Raw genomic sequence first — 19,897 nt, 5'->3', positions numbered from 1 at the left:
AGGGTGAGAATTAATTTGAGGAGCTTAACGAGAAGAACCCAGTGGAAAGGGAGAGACTGAAATTGCAGGACCACAGCATCTACTAAGGAGCAAGATAGAAGAGGTGGGCAGAGACAGGTTACCTTTGGAGAGGAGAAGGGACACTCCTTCCTCTGGCAAACTAGGGAAGATGGTCAGGCCTGTGACCCAGAGTGGCTGCCATGCTGCTGACAGCCCCTCTGAACATAACAGACTGGAGTCAACACTACGTGACACTATGGGGTGACCCATGAGACAAGGAATAAAGCTATATGTAGCAACACACTTCCAATAATCACTTTTAGGAGAAACAATATTCTGACTAATGCCATTATTCTAGTTAATGTCATGACATCAGAGCAACCAAATGCTGTGACTCACAGTTTGTCTCTTTTGTTCAGCGCACTTAACGTGAATGAAAGAGGTGGGTGGTTAAGTACCTTTGGTAAGTGAATGAAGAAGAACCTTCTAGACAATGCAAAACATGCTATATATAAAAGAATATATTTTGTTTCTGAAACTAATTTAAACTCCTACTTAGTTTCCCTTTTGCAATCACTTAACATTTACCATTCAGTTTTAAATTCATAAATCGAAACGATTCTGCATTTCACCACAGCTGTCATGTCTGTACATCAAGTTTTTCACTGGTCACTGTAACACCACCATTCTATAGCAGTGAAAAGCAAAATATATAGAATGCAGTAACGAGGAAAAATTTCATGGGGCTTGACTTAAAAAGGAGCAGGAAAGAACAGACTACATAGACGAACTATGTAAGTAATGAGATAATCACAGCTCATGCTAATCTCATTTAACCACCCCTCCCTCCAAAAAAGGGAGGGACAGAAAAAGCATAAGCCAGCAGCAAATGTCTTTAGGTCAACAGCTTTTTAAATAATTGGCTATAATGCACCATCAATTTTACAGGAAACTACCGTAGATAATGAAAATGTATCTTTGTAACCATATGTCATACAGCACGCCAAAACTATCAGTGAAGCTAAAGTCTTATAATAACTGTGATTGGGTGACGAACTGAATGAGTTAAAACAGTATTAGTCACCCTTAATTCTAAATATACGTTATACTACCTCAACTACCAGACTGGTTTTAAAACCACATAAAAAAGAATCAAGACGTCAATTAATTCTGATTACAAAATGATAAGAATAGGAAAGAATAAAAAAAAACACCCTAGACTATAACATCAATCAATAACCTATTTTCAAAAAACGCTTAATTTATTAAACACTAAAAAGGTTTGAAATGGCAAATGAGAAACGAAGAACTAGTCCCTATTTCACACATTTAAAAAATATTCCTCTTGAATAAACCATATCTGTCACCAAATAGTTCATCTTTCACTGACAGGTATATGGCAAAATGATTCATAGAGACCATCCATGGCTACAAAAATATGTGGTTTTCTTAACAGGTGTCAGGTGTCAAGTTGGAATTCATGCTTTACAACTTGTAATGGAGCCCACAGCAACATAATGTTTCTTTTGAAATCTGAATTAGCATTTTATATTCTGAAGCAACATTTGGCAGGGGTAGCTGGGATCCCTGGGTGTTCCATAACATCTATGCATTATTTATTTTACTAGACTACCATATTGATCTATAATTACTCTCTGTGTGTGCCTTTCTCCACCAGTGGACTGGAAACAATGTGAGAGTAGAGAGACGATATATCCCCAGGGAGCAGAATAGTGCCCATCAAGACAGACCCAGCCACTTTTAAGAGGATTGGCAAAGGACAGCGGGATAGCTATTAACGGAATGTTCCACAGGGAAACATACCATCCCTAGACACCAGAGCAGAATCTACTGCATCCCAAAATGCTTCCATTCAGGAAACGCATAAGGAAAACTTTAAAAAAATAATGCCACAAGAGCGAAAGAAGGAAAGTCCATAAATCCTGTAGTCGTGAAGTGATTCTGAATCCCAAATGCCTGATTTGAACTTTATTAAGGATTTTATTTCCTATCAAAGTAACATAATGCACTCTCAATTCTTATCTTTCTTCAACAAATTGTTTCACTATTCCATTTTCTAAACTGTTTCCAGGAGCGGTAAGCAGGTCATCATGAATACATATTCTAAACGTATATTTTCTATAAGAACTAAAAATCTGCACTAGAAAAATATTGGCTATAAAATCAGGTGATCTTCAAAAACAGGCAGTCCACCTAAAAAGATTTCAGCATACATGTATAGTAGCTTTCTATGGCTGCTGTAGCAAATTACTACAAACTTGGTGGCTTAAAATAACACAAATTTAGTATCTTACACTTCTGGAGGTCAGAAGTCTAAAACGGGTCTCACTGGGCTAAAATCAAGGTGTCAGCAGGACTGCATTCCTTTCTGGAGGCTCTAGGGAAGAATCCATTTTCTTGCCTTTACCAGCTTATAGAGCTTGCCCACATTATTTGGCTCATGGGTCCTTCTTCCATCTTCAAAGTCAGCAACAGTGCGTTGAGTCTTTCTCACCTGGCATCACTCTGACCTTCCCCTCTGCTTCCCTCTTCCACTTCTAAAGGCCCTTGTGATTATACTGGACCCATGTGAATACTCTAGGATCATGTCCTCATCTCAAGGTCAGCTGATTAACAATTTTAATTCCCCCTTGCCATGTAACAACATATTCACAGGTTCCAGAGAGAGGATGTGGACATCTTTGGGGGATAGGGACATTATTCCGCCTGCCACAATTTGTAATCATCTACTAGTACACACATCATTTTATTTTTTCATACAGACACACAGACATACACTATATCTACACTCAAAAAAATTCTTTGGATTTCCCTGTTCTACTTTATGAATTCTTGACTAACTCTGCTGAATAGTTCCACAAACATCTCTTATAACTTTATAGTGTTAAAATTTTACTTTTTAAAAAAATCTGTTCTTGAAAGAAATTCCAGATGGTTCCAAGAGTGCAAACCAAAAAAGTCTTACTTTGATTAATAATAATAAAAGCAAAACAGCCCCACCAGAAGAGCTCTTTTAGGTTTGATATCTACCATAATTCCATTTCAGGGCTTAATATAGAAAGGTCCTAAGGCTCCTGTCCGTAGTTATAATTCACTCTGCTATAGGCAAGTGGACCTATGGCTACACTTTTGTTAATTTTACTTTATCCAAAAAGAGTGAGTTTTTCCAGAAACTCTAAAGGTCTCCAGTTAACCAAAGATATCTGAACTCTGAACTCTATCTCAACTGTCACTGCTTTCCAATAAAAATAAATCATGATTTTAATTCCAACCTCAGTTGTGGGAAAATGGACTCATCTTTACAATTCTCCTTCTTTTATCAAATGAGAAAAAGATAAAAAGATAAAAAATTATTATTACATTGAATAATTAAAATATTTGAATTTAATTAAGAATGCTTCTTTTGTCAACCTCAAATCAATTCTCTAATACTTCTTTTTTTTTTTTTTTGTGAGGAAGATCAGCCCTGAGCTAACATCCATGCTAATCCTCCTCTTGTTGCTGAGGAAGACCGGCTCTGAGCTAACATCTATTGCCTATCCTCCTCCTTTTTTTTTTCCCCAAAGCCCCAGTAGATAGTTGTACGTCATAGTTGCACATCCTTCTAGTTGCTGTATGTGGGGTGCAACCTCAGCATGGCTGGAGAAGCGGTGCATCGGTGCGCACTCAGGATCCGAACCCGGGCCGCCAGTAGCGGAGCGCGCGCACTTAACCGCTAAGCCACGGGGCCAGCCCAATACATGACTTTTTTGTTCTGCAAACTGACTGTGTTTCTTGCACTGGGAAATGCAAATTGGTATACCTTAAAAAAAAAAAAAACAAGAAACCCTATTCTATGGGCACATACATTTGGGAAAGGATGTATACTATACCCCGCTTTTAGAGCGTGACAACGCACATTAACTGTTTATAACTCTTAAGTCCCAAAGCACTGAAATCTCTAACTGTTCAACCCCACTGTTTTCAGAAAGTTTTCCTAACACCCCTATAAATATCCTGGGCTGAGGCAGGAGAGCGAGAAGAGAATACTAACGTAGGAAATATCTCCATAGAGTACTACTTACTGAGCACTCAGAGCATTCTCATCATAGTTGGGAACAAAACCAACCCTAATTTAGCTCATGAGAGTTTATAAGATATATTTGCAAATGTCAAATGTAGAATCAACGCCAAATTGCAACTATGATTAAGATTTACTTGAAACAACACAAATATAAAAATGTACTGGAGCATCTAATTGTATTTATACAGATGGGTCATTTAAAAGAAATAATGTTTAACTCAATATGACTTTAAATGATCCAAGTCTAAACAAACCATACCATGTTTATAAATAGTCAAAATGTATCTGACTCAAAATGCTGGCCCTCAAATGGAGCCATGGATGTTCCATCCATTCTATATACACAACAGATTCACAAAAGGCATTTCAAAGGTTTTTTTCTTCATCCACTGAGTTAATCAAAAATAATATTAAAATAAATTGAGGTTAATTTTGAAGGGATGGGAAATTCCTTTTTTTTTTTCTTGTTTCAACTGTCACTTTATTGCAAGATGGTAGAATTAATTACAAATTTAAACTATAATTTGGTAATCTTTAGTCAGGCACCAAATTATATTAAAAGCAAACTGCTTACTCAAAAGTGATCATGGGATAACTCAAAATGCAGAGCAAGAAGGATGAGAAATATCTCACTGGCCAATGGATTGTTTTAATTCTGTCACTATATGAAACTCAAACTTTTGATTTTTAGGAAAGGTAAACTGTAACTTCAGTAGACAGCAATACAGAAATATTTTGTCATATAGACTAGTTTCCATTTAGTCAGTCAACTGCTCCTGGCTCTCTCAATTGGGACAGATACACTTACAGAACTGGCTGTAGTTGAGCCTTCTTTGAGAGCAGCTTTAGATCTGAAATGCACTTGGCAATTGTCTCCTTTTCCTGCCGTGTAGAGATGCTCTGTACCACGTGATTCTCCACCCACTTTATCATGTGCTCTTGTTCCTTTGACGCATCATATTCTGCACAGAGATATGATAGTACAGGCGATTCTTTACTTCCTGTATACTCTATGCAACGTTCCTGGTAAGTAACTCCAAGGCCATAGCAATGTTATTCCTCTGGAGATCAAAAAGGTAACGGAGCTTTTGAACCCGTGCCTGCTGTGACTTCTCCAGATCAGCCGCATCCTGGATGTTTGATGGAAGCCCACTTCACCTCTTTCTAATTGCACAATTTTTTTCTCATTAAGTTTATCAGCAAATTCTCCAATAGAGGCACCGTATTTTTTAATTACCTAGACAAGAAACTCTATTGTTGATGTGGCAGAGATGGTCTCTGGAGTAATCACCTATATTTATTTGGATAGAAAATACAAGACAAGCTCAGTTCTGAGCACACAGGGTCCTGTTTCACTGGTTTCAAGATAAAGGAACTGGAAGAATTCCTCAGGGATCAGCCTCAAACGAACTTTTCTCCACATTCAGGAAGAGGTGGTATAGGGGCAAGACTTGGCTGCCCCGTGTGAAAGATCCTTCTTGCCTGCAATACGCCTGGACCAAGGAGGACTGCGTTCTTCAGAGAGGTGGCTGCTGTGGCGGCAGCAGAAAGTACCACCTGGGACAGCATGGTCAGCAAGGGTCCAGCCATGGGTACAAGCGTCCCAGTGACCCGAACAGGAGAATCTATCAGGGACAGGAGCAAGAGGGTCGCTACAGAAAATTCCTTTTAAATGCTTTTCACCCTGTTTTTCAATAAAACCCTAGAAATATTTCAATCTAAATTAAAAATCTCAACTTTAACTTACAATTTAGTAGTTACTCAAATATTACTGACTTTACTTTTTAAAAAATTCCTCAAAAATGAGATATACTTCCTTAAGTTTATAGTCATTAAGTAAAAACAATACACTAGGCTCAACAGGTTGACAAACAGTGTCTTTGGTCAATGAGTGTCCCGCTCCTGTGAGGTGGTAAGATACAGCGTCAAGACCACGAGCTCCAGGGCCTGGGGTGGGATCCCAGCTCTGCCTCACAGCAGCTGTGTGCTCTGGGCTTACTTCTCTTCTCAGTCCCACGTTTCTTCATTTATAAATGGGAGAGGGTAATAACACCTACCTCATGGGGTTGTTGTGAGAATTAACTGCATTATTACGCCAAGCACTTAAAATAGTACTGGCACACAGGCATTCAACAAATGTGTCCTGTTTTTTTATTATTGTTGCTTTTACTACACTCTATCTAATCATGTTTGTTGCCCCAAATTTGTTATCCATAAATAAAAAAGAAAATAAATTTCTCCTACACTCAAGACGCTAAATCACCGAGATTAGGTTTTGCCCAGAGCTGTGACAGGATACTTATGCTTCCACCAGCTACCCGTCAGTCACCACCAACGACCCTTTTCTGTTCCCATCAGAGTCCTGGACAATCAATGCCTTTTTCTACTTCTGCATGAACCATCTCTCTTCAATTATTGATTCATCCAACTATATTCATCAAATGCCTACTACACCTCAGGCACTGTTTGACATTAGAAATATAAGGATATACAGGTATCAGGTCGTGTCTTTAAAATCCTATTAGTCTAGAAGAAACATGAAAAAAAAATATTTCAACAGTTTAAAAAATTCTAAAACGGAAATATATCCAAGACATAGTACAGTACTGGCAAAAAGGAAGACCTGACCGCCTTGCTGAGGGGAGAGAGTGCCAGGCCAGGGAGGTGGTCAGGTGGACAAGGGCATAGAGGGGATGGCTTGCATAAAGGCAGACACGCAGCAACTGGCTCCGCGTATTCGAAATACTGGACGGCCAGTGGGGGCGCTTGTAAGGACCTGTGAGGTGACAGTAAGTGGATGTCAGACCCAACAGGCTCTTGCAGACTGTGCTAAAATTTTTGCACTTTATTCTCTATTCCACAGACAGCTCTGAAAAGATTTACACAGGAGAGTTAGCGTTCAGATTCAATTTGGAAAGATCACTGTAGCAATATGGAGAACAAAATAGTGGAAGTAGAAACTAGAAAAAACAGGTAGACCAAGTCATCCAGCTTCATGATTTTCATAGTGCCTTCAAAATTAGTTCACTCTTACAATAACTTTGTGTGGGGTGGGCATCATTACTCCCACTGAACGCCGGAAACTGAGCTTCAACAGGATCAAAGGACTAGCCCAAGGTCACATAATGATGAAATAATGGCCACAATGGCTCCTCCAATCCAGGTCTTCTCATTCCCCTGACCCTTTCTCCTCAACCCCTTGAGGTTAAAATAAAAGGCAAACTTTGGACATATCACATCCTAGAGTAGTAGCGAATCCGGTTTAGCTGGGGCAAATGAACTGAACCTGACTAATCAGATACTTGATTGAAAATTTATTGATTTATAAATTTTTATAAACCGTTCTTTCATCCTGAAAGTTGGCTACTACTAGATATTTTTTACCCTTCTTTGGTGATGTGCTCAAACCCCCAAATAAGGTTCATGCCCATCAAACAATTAAGCAGGATTTTAGTTTAATCCCTAAACTCTGAACATGATATAATCTCCAAATCTGATCAATGGTCGAAACCACCTGGTTGTAAATACTAAGTCTTAATATTCTAGAAGATTATAATAAAACTCTGGTTTACTCAGTAGTTGGTAAATGGGATGTTCTAGTTAATTTAATATTCTGACTATAGTGTATATATCATAGATGAATTACCAATTTTCAAAAAATTAGAATAAAATAATTTAAAATTAAAACCGTACTAAATACGATTATTCATTGGTCTTCATTTTAACAACAAATGATAACTAACATTTATTGAAAGCTTACTATGGAGCAAGTACTCTTCTAATTGTTTTTTATCTATTAACTCACTGCATTACACTTTACCTCATCAACTTGTTGGTAAACAAGAACTGTCATTTTAAGTCATGAAAAACAAATCTAGTTATTTTAGATTTTTTTTTTTTTGGTGGTTTGGCTTCCAGAAAAATGAAAGTTATATTTCACCACAATAATTCATTGACTGATTTTCTTCATAGCCTCCAGATAATGAGTAACTTAATCAGCAAACCACCTCCCTCTACCCTATTATTTCACAGAACCATTACTCTTTCATACTTGTCAGCTCTGCCCTTACAAGCTGACATTTCATTAAGGGACGTAATTGAAAATCTAGCTTTCAGGTAAGTCTGAGGGTCTTCCTTCCCCCTCAATTTCTCTATTTTTACCCCTGTCCCAGAGCAGCTGTAAAACATATTCTGTGCCTGACAGTTACCATCTGCTTCCCCATCCTGTACTCTGAAATACTCTCCAACTGTCATTCTGATTCTCTGATTCTCTCTGTCCCTAAAGCTGAAAAGTCCTCCTGGTCTGTTGTTTTACTGTCCCTCTCTCACTCTGCTAAACCTGTCCATTTAGTCCACCTGATTTGGCAATGCCAAATTTTTTACTGCCCTACTGGTCAGGTGGAAGGGATTGGAGTGGAGTGTGCTACTGGCATCTAGTGGGTAGATTTCAGGGATGCTGCTAAATATCCTACAATGCACAGAACAAACTCCCACAAAAAAAGAATTATCTAGCCCAAAATGTCAATGGTGTGAGGTTGAGAAACCCTGATCTAGAATATGATCTCAGATCATGTGCCACAATCTTCTGGTTCTCACAGGAAGCAAATTAACATATAACTCTTCAAATATACTGCCATAGCGGTCAAAGAATATCAGCTTTGGTGAAGAACAGTTACTACATCTACATGGAGATATCCTAATAGCTGCTTTCGTGGGTGAGGATTAATTAACACACTTCAAACACTAGACTTTTCATTTAGCAGACTTTGCTCTACCTCCCAGCACAGCTTTGCTAGAATGAGCTGCCTGGCAGTGTCCAGAAACAGCCTCATACTATTTCCAATAAGTCATTACAAGGGGATTGACTACAACAGGAATCTACCCGTACTCTCAGGATCCCTTCTATTTAAAGCAATCCACAGTAAATTGATTTCTATTTCCAAGTCACAGTTTCTCAGCCTTGGCACTATTGACACTGGGACCTGATTATTCTTTGTTGGGGAGGGTGGCTGCCCAATGCATTGTAGAATGTTTAGCAACATCTCTGTCCTCTACTCACTAGATGACAGTAGTACCACCTCCCCCAGTCTAGTATGACAAATGTCTCCAGACATTGCCAAGTGTCCCCTGGGGGACAAAATAACTCCCAAGCCCCCATTGACAACCACTGTTCTAGAGCTAAAACAAAGAAACAAAAACCCTCAAATTTAAGTTTTCCATGTCTAGATTTTCATATATTAGGTTTGCTGGTACAAATATATTTAATAACTTAATCAACAAGCTCTTTTATGTTGAGATTCTTAAAACAGGATTCCTCCTATAATCTTACTGTGGAAAACAAGATTCAGTATACCATTTCTCTAATTCTTAATGAACACATGTAACTTTATAAACATTAAACAGTAGCCAAGCATTATGATCATCTGGTTTACATAACAACACAGTAATATCCTTACAGACTAACCTGGTCCTCAAACTTTTTTGCTTAAAGTTTTTAGAGATGTCACTTACTCTGTGGCATGACCAAATTCATAAGGAAAAATACTAGCTAACATTTATTCAATATTTACTATGAATTCCATATCTGTGATTTAATAGCAATACACACACACACACACACAATTCTAAAAATCCCTTTCAATGACATGATAACTCTATATGATAGGTGCTATTACTATTCCCACTTAAATATGAGGCAATTGAAGCACAGAGCAGTTAAGTAACTCATCCAAGGTCACATAGGTAATCTGTTACAGAGCTGGCATTTCAATCCAAGCAGCCTAACTCCAGAATCCATGTTCTTACCTATTACGCTACACTACTTATTGTATAATAGCATGTCATAATAATTACAAATCATATAATAATGAGCATATTATAGGGGAATTTTACTTAATTTCTTTCAATGACATGCTGTCTCATCCTAAGTGACAAAACTGTTCTGGACAATATACGCCTCAGGATACTTGCCATGTAGTTTCTTACAGTCATGGTCATTGCGCTATAATAACGGCACAGCCTTTGTAGCCCAAGTGCCTGGATTCCAGTCCTGGCTCCACCACTGTGGTAATTATTAGGGCTGTTCACAAACATTCCAGTTCTTCTCTCCCTCTGCGCACGTGGCAGGACTGCACTTCCCTACTTCCTTTAAACAGAGTCATGGCCAAGTGACTTGGTTTGGACAATGAAATGTGAGCAGAAGTAAAATGTGTCACTTCCAGATGGAAGCTTTAAAAGCCAGAGCTTGACACACCAGTTCCCTTCCTAGAAGTATGTGTTGAGACAGAGCCTGCGTCAGCCTGAGTCTCTGAGTAACCACCATGAGTACAGCCCCACTGTGGTCCCACAATGGACATGTATAATGAGTGAGAAATAAGTCTTTGTGGTGTTCAGCCTCTCAAATTTGAGGGTGGTTACTATACCATAGCTTAATCTATTCTAAACGATACAGTTAGTTGTTAGCTGTGTGACCTTAAACAAGTTACTTAACCTCTCTGTGTCTATTTCCTCATCTGTAAAATAGAGATAATAATATCAACTGCCTCATTGTGTTGCTGTGAGAATTAAACAAGTTAATACATGTATAAAGCACCCAGAACATTGCCTGGCATACAGTAAGAAGCTACTATTTATTCTAAATATTCTCATGCAAGCTAATTCACATTATCACTGTGGTCACGGGTCTCTACAATATGAGGAATGGATATGTAAATACATATATTGTTTCTTACTATTCTAATAATAAAATGCTAAATATGCAGAGCTCAAAAGCTAACAAATAATTGACTGACAGGCACAAAAACCGAATAACAAAACCCAGGATCTCCTCTGCTAAAAAATGAAGAGAAAAAAAAAAGAAAGCAAATAGAAGAGAGATGACTGTATTTAACCACACCAACTTTTGCTTCTGCCACATCCTCTGCCAGTAATACACATATAAACAAACACAAACACACACACACACACACTCTTCTCAATGAACAGATTTAATTTGCCAGCCAACTAGAAAGAGATTCATCAGAAGGAGCCAAAAATGTGGTGCCAACTGGCTGTGTGACATGCACAGTAATGTCTGCTAATGAACCAGCACCTGATGTCTAGTAGCCAGGAACACAATAAGCAGAGAGAAAAGGAGTGATGTGATGTGGAAAACCAACCTGGAATGTTCCTAGACACAGACGGAAGGTGACTTGGTTAGGAAGAGGGTAATGCTTGAAATCATGGAACACTTTAAAGAGCATAACCATCCAAAGGTGATTTTCACCAGGTGACGATCTTTATTTACTCAAGAGAGAAGTAAAACTGATTTCAGGAGGAGAAACGGTTGTACGTACCCATGAGGTGGTGGCCCACATCAACAACTAGCAGGATATAAACACTAGATTCTGAAGTCTTTATTAGATATAATTTTGGTGAAGAAAACAGAGAGAGAAGATTTTCTTAAAGGTTGAGAGAAGAGCCACACTTACATATTGAGAAAATATTCTACTCTATCAAAAAATAACCTAGTCAGGGGACTGGTGTAATGTATATGTGGAGTGTTACATATTTTTAAATGCAGATTTGAATTATAAGGCCCTCAATGTGGCTAATGGAAGGGAAAGATACATCCAGCTGAGTCACGTGAAGCTTGGTTTTGGCGAGTTATAAAGTTTTGAAAAAATTAGAGTGCCCTGAGACCACAAAGGTCAACAAGAAGATACAAGATAATGAAGATGAAAGTCAGATGGATATGTATTACTGATAAGGAATTAGTAATAAGACTGAAGAGAGAGAATACCTATCGTCCTAATCAGGAAACAAGAAATAAGCTTATTCAAGACCTGTGGTTCTTACCATTTTGGGGTTATGTAGCCCTAGAAGAGTCTGAGGAAAGTGTGTGGAACCTCTTTCCAGAAAAAAAAAAGAAAATTCATATACACACAGAATTCTTCACACAAACTCAGAAGAAAGAAAAAATATCAGAGGTTTCTAGACACTCTAGATTTATGTCAAAGGTGAGGAGAAGAAATGAGGAAATAGAATAGAAACTTCCTCCCCTAGAAACTAAAAGATGGGAAGTTAACATCAACAGTTTGACCAGAGACTGAACATCAGAACAAAGAGAAGAGCTCATCGGACTACACATCCTCTGTAAGCCCTTGGCCACCATTCCAAGACACCTTTAGAAAAATACTGCTCAAATACCGTATTTTTTTCCACAATATGATTGGTGAGAAATGACAATACCGAGACTAGGGGTTAAAAAAAAAGTTGAGAATTGAGAGTATCTCCAAGCCTGTCCAGAATTGGAACAGCAGCCCAAGCCCAGCCTGCACTGGTAAAATTCATCACAGCAGAGGGGAAAGGAGCCCACCAGGTGTCCTGGGAGTGGAAAGGTATGGGGAATTCTGACCCTGGCCAAAAGAAGTGAGGCCCCATAAACCGTCTTCACCACTATGAAAAAGACAGTGTTAAGTTGCCATAGATATCCTGCTGCCCTCCCAGTTTACCAACACTGTGAATCTATGGGACGCCTCTGTTCCAAACACACAGTACATTCTTACAGATCTGTCCTAATAGATGCCTGTGAGGTTGAGAAAGCTGAGAATTATGGACTGTGGTCTATCAGGGTCAAATGACTTTCTCAAGATCAGATTTGACACCAGAAAGGTCAAGAATCAGCTCTGTGCTCCTTTCACAAGAAACAAGTCATTGCCTCCTTTATTCTGGCACAACCCAGCCAACTACAGTGCCAGGGTTTATTCCTCCACATCATCTAACTGCTAAATAAAAATTATCACAGGCTCGTGAGCTTAGGGAATATTCACTTCCACTCTGAAAACATTTTGGCTATGCTAATATATTTCTATAAATAACTCTTTTATCACCATCTTCCTTCCATTCCCTCCTGCCTCACACTTAGTTCTGCTTCCCATCACTTCAGAGGCAGCATGTATAGCTTCCTTATCCTTTTTCTTCCTATTTGATTTTCAGGCTATCTATTTAACTATCTGAGGCATAAAAATTGACAGGCAAATAATTCCCAAGCTAACTTTTTTTCTTTTCCTCCTTTGCCCTTTTCCAGTTTCAAGACACCATACAGGACGTTTCATGCACTCTCAAAAATGATAGCTTAATTGCTCAGTACTGTCCTTGGTGAATTCTTAAATACTAGAATATACGAGATCCATTTGGCTCATTTAAATAATGCTTCATTCATTTTTTTTTTAATTTATTTTTTTTTTGTGAGGAAGATCAGCCCTGAGCTAACATCCATGCCAATCCTCCTCTTTTTGCTGAGGAAGACTGGCTCTGAGCTAACATCTATTGCCAATCCTCCTCCTTTTTTTCCCCCAAAGCCCCACTAGATAGTTGTATGTCATAGTTGCACATCCTGCTAGTTGCTGTACGTGGGACGCGGCCTCAGCATGGCCGGAGAAGCAGTGTGTCGGTGAGAGCCCGGGCCCGAACCTGGGCCACCAGTAGCAGAGTGCGCGCACTTAACCGCTAAGCCACGGGGCCGGCCTCTCATTCTTTTTTGTTTTTTAATTTATCTCCCTCTTCAATGTGGAATTTTTGTCTTTTCACCACCATATGTAGGTCACTGTTTTGGCCAAGATGGCGCCAATAAGAAAGGTTATAAATCTACCTACCTCACATAAAGGGAATATTTCTGTTACCATCACATATCTCCATTAAACCATGAAGGATATAATGCAGGCTAAGTGCACAAGCAACATAAAGAAAAAAGCTGATGTTCAAGAAGTCAAGCATAGACGGAAATAATGAGAGGTTAATGAAGTGAGCTCTGAGTCACAAGTGTTGTTCAGAAAATAGACATCTGCAAGAATCAACCTCGGAACTAGCCACTGCTCCTCAGTCAATGGGTATGTATGTGCTTTTATTAAATAACTGCTCAAAGACTTTTCTGAAGAAATTAAAAGGCACAGTAGAAGGTTTAAAACTCTTCACCACTCCAGCTTTAGCAATGTCCACCTCACTATCAAACATCTCTATCTTAACGAGATGAGCACACTATTCTAAGGAAGCACTCAGAATAACTGCAATTAATTAACTGCACATTATAACACAAGAACTATCAATGAAAACCCTTTCTTTAGAAATAATTGAGACCTACAATGAGAATTACAAAGCACAGACTCTCAGACACTGGAACATCTAAAAGGAGAATCTTAAGATGATCAACTTTTTGAAAGTCAATTAAAACTTCTCAAGGCATTTTATAATAAACTCAGTTTCACTTAATTATTGAAGGAAGCAGTTTAAGAAATTGTGTTCGACTTAGGATACTAACCTGCTATATTCATGAATGACTTACGCCGCTTGTACACAAGACCCTCATTCAGTACGATGATCCGTGTGCTTACAAGACTTAACTGAACATCACGCAAGCATCTCCCTCATTGCAGAGGGACCTTCTTGAAGAGAGTGAAGTATTCTTTTTAAAACTTTTACTAGGGACTAAAAAAATTTAAACCTATGCCACTGCTCAAGTCTATGTGAAATGGACCTAAGCTTAAACATTCCAATTAATACAAGAAACACATGCTAAATACTACTATTTAGAAAGGACTTTGTCTTCAACAAATTCACCTTTCAGCAGACAGGCAGTGAACTTCACCCCCAATTCTATATAGGATTGTTTGGTATGATTGTGTTGGGGTTCTGTTTGCATTTTAAATCACCATCCACTATAGTAAAGCCCTTAGGGGCAGAGAAAGGTTGGAAAGCGCGTGAGCAAACAAGATTTGCTTTGGCACTGGCCCGCCGCCAACACAGGCACACCTGAACTCCATCCAAGCAGACAGCGAGACAGCCAGCACATCCTGGGGTAGGGCCCAAGTAGAGCTGCTCCTGGAATACATCTAAACCAAAAGGGGAATGTAGCTATCTTTCTAAAGTGAAAAATCAAAAGCACAGGCTGAGATCCTGCTGAAATGTCATTCAGGCAACCTGACCAGGTAGCATGATTACTGAAATACAACAGCACTTCTAGGGACATAGGAGGTAGTTCTCTCCTATGAGGCTCTCTGATGTTTGGCAGTCTATGAGGGCTTCTCTGGCCCTTTTGGCCGGGGTCCCTAAGTCTGTTGACCAGGTAGTTAAACAGCAAAAAGCATAGCATCAAAAACTGTTTTTAAAAAATATGAGGTCAATGGGGCTGACCCACTGGTGCAGTGGTTAAGTTTGCGCGCTCCGCTTCGGTGGCCCAGCGTTTGCAGGTTTGAGCCCCAGGCAAGGACCGACGCACTGCTCATCAAGCCATGCTGTAGTGGCGTCCCACTTACAAAAATGGAGGAAGATGAGCACAGATATTAGCTCAGAGGCAACCTTCCTCAGCAAAAAGAGGAGGATTGGTAATGGATGTTAGCTTAGGGCCAATCTTCCTCACCAAAAAAAAAAGGTCAAGTTTCAGGTCATTTGAGTTTCAGGTCATTCATATTTTAAATAAAATCTGCAGATTATATATATGAACAATAAAGCTTATAAGCCCAAAATATTATAAATAGGATTCTTTAGTGGGAAGAGAGGGATTTGATTCTTAATCAAATATTTTTCTACTTCAATTAGAATACTTATTTTTTTAACAGAGGAGTAAAAATTATAATGCTAAATGATTCTGTCATGCTCCCCAAAGGGGAAATACTCTGCCTAAACCCATTTCAATCACGAATCTGATGTGTGACAATCGCAAATATAAAACTGCTCTCCACGAAAACTTTTCTCCCCATACAGACACCCCACTTGTGCAGTGGCCCAAGTTCTAGCATCTACGTAATCTTTTCCTATCAAGCAACGTTTTCAGGATGAAATATCAGTTTCAAAATTATGCCCAGAGGAGAGAGAGATTTTAAACATTAAATTCATGTCTTTATAGCTCGGATTCGCACTTAACACTTTGGAAGTGTTTTCCCTCAAACATTAGTGTGCACGAGAACTTGTTCAAAATTCGGATTTCTGTGTCCCAGCCCCAGGAAATTAAAATCAATGGGGCTGGTGTAGGACTAGTCACCTGCATTTTTAATAAGCACCCCGGTGTTTCTGATGCAGATCGTCTTGAGAAACAGCACTGCAGGGAAGAGAATTCATTTCCATTACAGGTGTCTAGTCTTCAAGCCCCTTCTCCCAACTCCATGACTTTTTTTTCATTTGACACTTTTTAAACAATGTCTAGTTGGATTAGCGTTTTTCAAGGAAAATCTTTGAAATGTCATTTTCACTGCAACTACAGAATAACAATAACACCAAAAGGCAAAGCAGAGCAGAGTAAGAGAAAGCTGGAAAGCTCGCTTGCTCTAAGGAACCATTTAAAATTAGAACTGGATGGGATCTTGATCATTCTAGGTTTATTCTCTCATTTTAATCTTTAAACAATATTTTAAGCACTCCCCTGACTACTAATTTTGTTATCTACACTCTCCAGATACCTAATTCATGCTACAAAGTGAGATGATGCCTGAAATTTAAATCAGTCTCAGCCTGGGTTTTCAATAAGTCTTGCTTTCATTTACTGCATTTTTACTATTTGAACTTTTTAGAATCCGAATTCCTTATTTGATCCATTTATTTCATCATTTTCCAAAAGATGACTTACAACCTCCTGGAAATTCCCACCCAACCGCAAACGTACTTTGTTGCACGGACTACAGTAAACTTATATTTTTAAATCACAAATTAATATTTTCACTTAAATAGCTGCAGACACGGCAAGCTACCCTGGAGTTGCCAAAGTCAATATGTGAAGTCTGTCTCTAGGGCAACAGACTAAAGAGTAGTAAATGAGGTTTTGAACTGCATTCCTGTTCATTTCTGATTTAGCAACAGGCTTCAACATGCTCCCATTATGCTCTGGCCATCCTTTTGTCTGATCTCGAAATTACATGGAGTGACTTTTTGGTTGTTGTTCTACTACTTTTTTTTAAGACACTCTATTTCAATTTTTCTTGCTGTTTCCACTCACATATTTTTTTCTAATTTTCACTATCATGTCATTACATGCAGCTGCCCTACACAAACACACAGACGTACGCGCGGCGCGCCTCACCACCATTTTAAAATTTTTCCGTGTGAATTGAGGACCGAAAGTATTCAGCGGCTTAATTAGAAATCTGCAAACCCTTCCACACAATGGACCAGTGCTGATTCAGTAAGTACTTCCTGCTGCTTTTGTAAAAGCTCTTCCCAGTTTTTTTTAAAGCTACTACACAGACGATCTCTTTCTACCCAATTCTAGAGTTTCACAATACATCTTTTTTGTGGACTCAAGAATACAATATACTGCCAATGCCAGCATGTCAATCAATCTAAATTCTCCTAGACCATAAGTTAATAATTTAAATTTATCTAACTATAACCAGCATTACTTGAAGGGTAAAGACACACAGAATCCAGTGTCCTAACTAACTAAAATGCATGTGGAATATTTAAGATAAACTGATATGTGAAGGATGTCTAATAAAATAATACATAGGACAGAATAATGATTTCTTTTATGTTGCACATATTTAACCGAGACACAATGCTAAGCTTTTCTCAAGTTTTCAGTTCTGTCGTTATAACCTGTTAATTCCTTTAATATCTTTAAGTTGTACTATATAATATTTTGTTAATAAGAAACAAAAAGGGTAGTAGATAAGGCTCTGCATGAAAAGAGGAACTGAAATTGTAACAAATCAAAAACGTGAATTACCCAATTTTTAGTATGTTATGCAGAACACATAAAAATACATTTTATATAGATCACTTGACACATGGAGGTAAATACACTACAGTAAACTTACCCATATTCTGTAAGCAGATATTCCATCATGATAGCATGATTGTCATCAGACATCTGCTTAAAAAATACATTTATCTTTCGCTGTATTATAAATCAAATTCCTAAATTGGTCTAGATGTCACATTAATTTGCTTATCTTTACTATAAGAAGAAGACTAGTTTGTTTCAAAGATTAAAGGAAGAATAAACTTCAAACCCAACTTTAACTCTACCAACTCTGACAGGGTAACCTCAAAGAAGGAAGTAAAAAGGAACTGTCACCTCTGAACAAATCTACTTAGATTTAAGCCATGTCTATGGATGAAATGTGAAAAAAGTTAACAATCGTGCATACTCAAGTCATAGCACAAGCCATATTGACGAATAATCTACATATTCAAATATTTGTTTCAAATCTCCATCTAAGTTTGTCTATCGTCCACCTAAACCCATTGTATTTTGATAGCCACAGATAAAGTAAACTGATGTTCCATACCAGGATTAGCAAAAACAGTCCAGAAAACAAAGATCCCACTGGCCTAAAATCACCAGCTATCTATCCTCAAGATCCTGTTCTTGCCTACATGGAGAAAACCACACAATCCAGCTATAAATATAGCAATGATAGTAAACCTCAGTTTCTGCTACAAACGATATGGTCAGAAATACAGCAAACGCAGCTGAAATAAAAAGCAAAATCGCTGTGGTAGGTTGGTAATAAAGACTGTAGTCTTGTAACTGCAGGATATCCTATAAAATGAACATGTAATTTATAAATCATTTTTAATACTACCGGAAACCAAAGGAAGGGCAATAGGGGAGTCTTTACACAAGACCACCTTCAACTGATTCTCCCAATAAAACTGAATCTACTGAACAGAAAAGCAGTCACATTAGTTTTTAATGAAAGGCAGGGAAAACATCTCCGTTCATTCACCTGTACAAATATCAACTGCTTAAGTCGAAAAGAAAAACACAGTTTTGTCAGGGGTGTCACATCCATTATAAATTGCAGCAACTGAAGACCTGGTGGGTATGAAGCTACTTCAGCAGCCCAGATGACATTTTTACCTGGCCCCTCTACCTTGTCCGCAACTGAGTCTTTCATGCTAACACTACCTTGTCAGGCCAAGCGTTACTTATTCAAGCTTTACTCTGAAACTCAAATTATTTCATAACGTTCAGAATAGGATTCAGACATAGTTTACTCCAAATTGGAGCATGAGAAAGATATTTCCTGGAGAGAGCTCAGCTTTCCAAAATTAAGATTTAAAAGGGGGGGGGAGGTCAGCTAGAGAACATAAATTTTCCCCAGCATATTTTAATCTTTCCATCTAAGTATGCCGGGTAGGTATTATCATTGAAGTATCAAATTCTGAGTTAGAAGGATGTGCAATCCTGCCCATCTGCATTCTGTCACTTTGTTCTGCTCCATGGACACTGATGAGGTCATGCTTAATGGCCAAAAAATTCACTATGCGCCTATAGGAGAAAGTAGAAAAAGATAGGCAGGCCTGAGGGTGTGATTATCTATTTAAGCATGCCACTGTATTTTAAATATAATTAGACTAATTGCCTCCCAATCGTAGCTGATGCATCTGCACACGCAATTAATTAGAACTGATTTTAAAAGCCCTGTTTGGAATCCTTTGTTCCCCACTTCCTACAAATCAAATTACCAAGGAACAAATTTAATTTTTCAACTTTTATTTTAAGAGACACAAACTTACATTAACTGGGTCTGATCCACTAATGTAAGTCATTTAACTAGCAATTATTTTACTCTGAAACTAAAAGCCAATTCAAATTTTTTCATCTATAAAATAATTCCCTGGTAAATATGACAATCTTGCAAATCTGCTATAGAAAAACTTGAATAATCTCATAGCTCTTCATCTAAAAAAGGAAGGAGGAAGGAGAGAAAGTTCCATTTTGCAGGAAAATTAGATAAGTATACTATTAATGCCACCTTTACCATGTGCTTTATTCTCCACTGGTTTTTCTACCATAAATCAAATGTAGTTAAGGAATTAAGAAGGGACCTTAGGGGC

General features: G+C 38.3%; 1 protein-coding gene and 1 pseudogene across 4 annotated transcripts in view; both read right to left on the bottom strand.

Moving 5' to 3' along the window:
- The window catches only part of SH3RF1 (SH3 domain containing ring finger 1), a 156,374-nt gene that overhangs the window by 114,207 nt on the left and 22,270 nt on the right, over nucleotides 1-19,897 (bottom strand). The window lies entirely within an intron of this gene.
- LOC101408743 (ATP synthase peripheral stalk subunit b, mitochondrial pseudogene) lies at nucleotides 4,192-5,745 on the bottom strand (annotated as a pseudogene).

This window comes from Ceratotherium simum, chromosome 12 (assembly GCF_057802395.1).
Source record: "Ceratotherium simum simum isolate JZ-2026a chromosome 12, ASM5780239v1, whole genome shotgun sequence".
NCBI classification, from domain to species: domain Eukaryota; kingdom Metazoa; phylum Chordata; class Mammalia; order Perissodactyla; family Rhinocerotidae; genus Ceratotherium; species Ceratotherium simum.
This window is presented reverse-complemented; position numbering and strand designations above follow the sequence as displayed.